We start from the raw sequence: 6,482 nt of genomic DNA, 5'->3' as shown, positions 1-6,482 counted from the left end.
GCGATGAAGGAACGACCAACCCTCCCCCAAGTGTGCCTAACACTATGCGTTCGCGAGGAGTTGGCCGCGTTCGCGAAGGGTACCGCCACCATCAATTTGCGTTCGCAACAAAGCCTTCGCGTTCGCGAAGAAGAAAACTTCAGCTGCCCAGTTTACCATTCGTGTTCGTGAGAGTACCTTCGCGAACGCGAAGAAGAACATGCCAGAACACCTGCTGCAGCAAAATCCAGATTTTCAAAGTCCAAAACATCCTGTGGCCTATCCGAAACTCACCCGAGCCATCAGGGCTCCAAACCAAACATACACACAAGTCTAAATACATCATACGAACTTGCTCGCGCGATAAAATTGCCAAAATAACGCCTAGAACTACGAATTTAGCACCAAATCAAATGAAATTCTCAAGAACACTTTAAAATTTTTATTTTCTCAACTGGACGTCTGAATCACGTCAAATAAACTCCGTTTCTCACCAAATTTCACAGACAGGTCTTAAATATCATAATGAACCTGTACCGGGCTTCGAAACCAAAATACGGACCCGATACTAACAATGCTAAATATCAATCAATTCTTAAAAATAAATAATTTCCAAACTTTTAATTTTTATCAAAAATTCATAACTCAATCTAGGGACCTCCGAATTCGATTCCGGGCATACGCCCAGGTCCCATAATTCAATACGGACCTACAGGGACCGTCAAAGCATGGATCCGGGCCTATTTAACAAAAATGTTGACGGAAGTCAACTAAAATAAACTTTTAAGGCAAACATTCTTAATTTCATTAGTTTTCAACATAAAAGCTTTCCGAAAACCTGCTCGGACTACAAATGCAAATCGAGGAGGGTAAAAATGAGGTTTTTAAGGCTTAAGAGTGCAGATTCGAGTTCTAAAACATAAGATAACCATTTTGGGTCATCACACTTGGTCCGTCCCGTGGAAACTGTATAATTGAATAATTTATTGTTAGCTATATGCTCTCTATGTGTTGAAGTAATTTGACTGTAAATCATGTTAGAAATCATGCTTAGGCTATGTTATAGTACTGATGGGACTCGCAGAGGTCGCGTACTTGTTGAATTATTTGCTAATTGTTGTCTTGTACTCAGTCATGATTTTTCTTGCGTATTATACCTCAGTCTTTCTGGATATTTATTGATACACAATGTTATCTTTGTTTGGGCTGATCTTTGTGATTTCTGAGAGCCCAAGAGACTAGAGAGGCTGAGGACTGAGCATGGCCGAGGGCCTATCTGTGAGGTAAGGATATTATGGCACGTGAGTTGTTCGTGCGGGATATTATAGCACGTGAGTTGTCCGTGCAGCACGTGAGTTGTCTATACAGATTATGGCGCTTGGGCTGTAGGAGCCCCCCCCCCCCCCCCGAAGTCTGTACACCCCAGTGAGCGCGGGTACCCATTGAGTGTGAGTGCTGCGGGCTGAGAGCCGAATGGTTGAGCAGTTGTGACGAGTTGAGTATTTGTTGCCTGAGAGACTGTACTTGTTTTTCATTTGTTGTTGCACTAGTTGCTATCTGTCATTGATATGAAATTCTCTGAAAGATTTTATATCCGGATCACATGAACTTGAACTGTATAAAAATGATTTGACTTACACTTTTAGAATTGAAAGCATGTCTACTCTCTGCTAGAATTACTAAAAATGAACTGTAACTGTGTAGCTCGTCATTATCTTCAGTTCCTTAGTTATTATTGTTACTTGTTGAGTTGGTTGTACTCATACTACACCATGCACTTTGTGTGTAGATCCGGGTGCTTCTGGATATAGCGGGTGTTGATTCTCTCGCACAGTTCATTTTCCAGAGATTCAGAGGTAGCTGCCCTGTTTCGCAGACCTTGTCTCTCTTTCCATATCTCCTTGTTTAATGTATTTGGTCTTAGACTATTATAGACTGTGTTTTCTAGACTTGTATTCATACTAGATGCTCATGCACTCAGTGACACCAAGTTTTCTGGAGTGTTTGTATCAGTATTTCTGGGATTTGGTATTGTATTTAAATATTATATTTTTAAACTTTGAAAAATTATGGTTTTGTTGAGATTATCGGCTTGCCTAGTATCAAGATAGGCGCCATCACGACATGTTGGGATTTTGGGTCGTGACAATAACGTATATCAAACTAATATAGATAACTTTGTTCTCATAAGCAATAGTTTAACTATTAAGTGAAGGCACTCAATAAAGCATTTTGCTAAACCAGCTGTGATGTAAAACCAACTTATCATGATGAACTGTCTTGAATAGAAAATCTAGAAAATATGCTCTAAATTAAATTATTGAGCAAGTTACCTCACAAATACCAGGTTGCAGGTTAATAATAATCTCACATATAACTATCTCATAGATATATCTTATGTGGTATACATGACAGGTGAATGGGCCCATATTCACCTTTGATAAATTTCAGAATTCAAGGGATTCAATCCCAATTTTAGTTGGTATAATAATCGCGAGAACACGCAAAACAAGAGAATTCATAAAGAATCTTCTTCATCACTTACCCATGTTAATTCTCATTTTTTTTGCGCATCTAAATCAAGATTGCTCAATAGGCCATGCTTGATAAAATTGTATGTATTAGTAAACTTCAGGTTTACATTATGACATGCGCAATTGTTAATTAAATTTCTAGTTTTTTGCGACATGGGTTTTATATCAATAAACATCCAGTTTATTGTGTCATGTAATTTCGTCATATTTTTATTTGTGTAATACAAATCAGGCAATAAAGCGGGTAGTATTCATATATACATATTACCCCACTATAGTTGTAGTAATATAAAGATATTAAATCTTCATTATTTATAGTCTCAATATAACCAACAACTTTCGCGGATACTTTAGAAACTTAATAAGTTTCTTTGAGACTTACTAAGATACAAAATAGTATACTTGGATCTTCCAGAGCTCTCAATTAATTTTGTACCACCACTAATTCATCAACATCTATATGGTGAATAAAAGTTTAAGGAGAAAGTTATACCATTATGGTCATGGTCAAACTTACATGCAAGATCTGTTTCTTGCATTACTGTTATCTTTTAATAATCATATTGCCAAAATATTCTGTCATATAATAGGAACGTGATCATTGACCATTCATGTTATAATAATGATATTATTTTCTTATTTCATCTCAAACCTTCGTCTAGAGGTGGGCGTGGTATATTCACTACCACTAGCACGTTCATATTCTTCCAAGAATAAATATTTATTCATAAATCACATGTTATCACATTCACATCATGAATGGACCATAATCATCTATATGTGTTTTACAAAATCTCATTTCAAATTGCTGACAAACATTACTTTCATAGAGTGAAGGATTATTTTGAGAATCCTTATTATTCTCATTACACAATGATGACGACTATAATTTCGTCTATTGTCACGTCCACATCCATTGATAACTTCATAGTAATAATTTTATTTTCTTTCAGACTTATCACATACTGCTATCATATTCTCTTAAGGGAATGAGAATGAAGCAAATTCAATGGGATGGGGTTTCACTTTTTGTCCACAATCATATATGAATTTTATCATGGCAAGGCATATAAATTTTTCCACGTAGGGTGGTTACAATTTCTTACAAACTCTATTAGAGTTATAATCAAAATTTATTGTCTTTGGTTGTATTTAAAATCAAATTATAGAATTTCAAGAATTTAAAAGAGAAAAATAAAGTAAAATACTTACTTTAAATCAAAAATTTAATCATGAAGGAAGTTCATGAAATAATTGGCAATCATTATGCTCAATCCCAAAGCTTCCACTCAATTGGTTAGAGTCTCGTGCTGATAACATGTTATGAAACAATAAAAGAAGAAGAAGAATATTATAGAGAAAAATAGAGAGAGAATTCTTATTGATATGAGATGAATTACAATGAAATAGAACCCCTCTATTTATAGGGAAAAAGTGACTTAGCCACCAAGTAACAACCCTAAAATCTCTTTAAAATATAGATATTCACCATAAATAAAATACTATTTATAACAAAAATAAAGATTTTACTGATCTTGATATATATTATGTTTGGATACTGGGAAAACGAACCCAATCACAGTAAGAAAAAGGTTCCATAAGAAGTACCCGACAAATTGTAGATGAAATAATCACTCTTTCTTTGCCAAAAAAATATATTCATCATTCTTCTATTTATTGACTTTGTGTAATGACCCGATTGGTCATATATAGTTTTACCTTTCATTTATGTGCTCTGAGACCTCGAATGTAATGATCCGACTTGTCGTTTTGAAAATCTACAATCCTTTTGACAATTTGAAGTCCTGAGGAGCTTCGTAATATGTATTATGACTTGTGTGAATTTTCGGTTTTGATATTCAAGTGTTTCGGGATTAGTTCGGAAGAATGAATTTCATGTTGGAAGCTTAAATGAAAAGGGTTGATCAGAGTTTGACTTTTGTGCAAATCACTCCGGAATGGAGTTTTGATGGTTCCAATAGCTCTGTATGGTGATTTGGAATTAGGAGTGTGTCCAGATAATTATTTGGACATTCGTAGTTAAATTAGGCTTGAAATGACAAAAATAGGGAAATTGAAAGTTGGAAGTTTGACCGGGGGTTGACTTTTTGATATCAGGGTCGGAATTCGATTCTAGAAATTGGAATAGGCCCGTTATGTCATTTATTAACTTGTGTGCAAAATTTGACGTCAATCGGACTTGATTTGATAAGTTTCGAGATCGAATGTAGAAGTTGAAAATTCTTAGTTTCATTAAGCTTGAATTGGAGTATGATTCGAGGTTTTAGCATTGTTTGATATGATTTGAGTCCTTTACTAAGTTCGTATGATGTTTTAGGACTTGTTGGTATATTTGGTTGAGGTCTCGATGGCCTCGAGTCGATTTCGGATTGTCAACGAAATTTAATTTGGATATTTTTAGTATGTTTCGACGTCGATTCTTCAAGAATACGTGGTATCACAATAATCAAATGAGCACCAAATTCAGTTTTGATTGATGCATTAGATCTGTATTGAAATTACAGAGCCATAGCAAAAAGAATCGTTGAATTCAAACATCGTATGAGAGAGCTATGCCCATTTCTGTGTCAGGAAAAAATAAAATCCCGTCACCAGCGTCCAGGGTAGCATGGGGTGCTAGCCCTGGCACCGGATTGTTTTAGAGATTCTGGAAACAGCGCCACAGACAGTGCCCCACGCCACTTGTGGTGCTCCAAGCATTAAACCCCTATAAATGGGGGATTTTGCCTTTTTTGACATAAATAGAGTTGGGAGCTCGGTTTGGGCGATTTTCAGAGGCAAATTTCACCACACAACTTGGGGTAAGTGTTCTTTACTCCCTTGTTATTATATTCCATGAATTAATCTTTGTTTTCGGTGTTAGATTATTGATATTTCAAGAGAAATCAGAGGAATATTTTAGCGGAGTTGGGAATTTTTGTAAATTGTTAAATTGTAAGCATTGGAGTATATTTTGATTAATTTGCATGTTGTTTGAATAGTTTCGAATCGTTTGGCTTGGAATTGAGGAGAAAGGAAGGCGTTCGGAGGTTGCTATGCACAGAGTGGAATTTCTGGAGCATTTTTTAGCTTGAACAGTATTGGATTCGACTTGTTCGAGGTAAGTAACTCATCTAAACTTGGAGCTGAGGGTATGAACCCTGATTATACGTGTTATGTGAATTGTTTGGAGGTGACACACATGCTAGGTGACGGGCGTGTGGGCGTGCACCGTAGAAATTAAGACTCGGTTGATTTTGTAGAGTTGTATAGTTAATTAACTTGTATATTTCCATGTATTTTTATGTATTAGAGAAACTGAGTTGTGAATCTTGTTAGAGATCATGCATAGGCAAATGCTGGTATTATTGAGACCTACCGAGGTTATTTCTGCTATTGAATTATATGTTTATATTGTAATTTGGTACTCAGTCATATACATTCATTGCATATCATATCTCAGTCTCTGTTGTTATTTATTGATACATCATATCATAATTTTGGGCTAGTTTCATGACATTGAGAGCCCGAGAGACTGGAGTGATTGATGATGGAGTGAGGCCGAGGGCATGATTGTGAGGTTATGTATACTATGGCACGTGAGTTGTCCGTGCAGCACATGAGTTTTCCGTGCGGATCCAGATATTTATATTATTGCACGTGAGTTGTCCGTGTGGATCCAAATATTTGTACTATAGCACGTGAGTTGTCCGTGCGGTTTATAGCGCTTGGGATGAAGGAGCCCCTCCGGAATCTGTACACACCCCCAGTAAGTGTAGGTACCTACTGAGTATGAGTGCCGAGCGATTGTGAGGATTGAGTGACTGGGAGGACTGGGTGAATTGATACTTTGAGACTATGCATATGGTTTTATCACTAAGTTGCATCCCATTGACATGCACACTTGATATACAAGCATATAGATGCATTTTCCTCATGCTGTACGATATTGCGTCATTCATGACTTCA

Source organism: Nicotiana tabacum, chromosome 13 (genome assembly GCF_000715075.1).
Source record: "Nicotiana tabacum cultivar K326 chromosome 13, ASM71507v2, whole genome shotgun sequence".
NCBI classification, from domain to species: Eukaryota; Viridiplantae; Streptophyta; class Magnoliopsida; order Solanales; family Solanaceae; genus Nicotiana; species Nicotiana tabacum.
The sequence above is the reverse complement of the archived record's forward strand: the minus strand, read 5'-3'. Positions refer to the sequence as shown.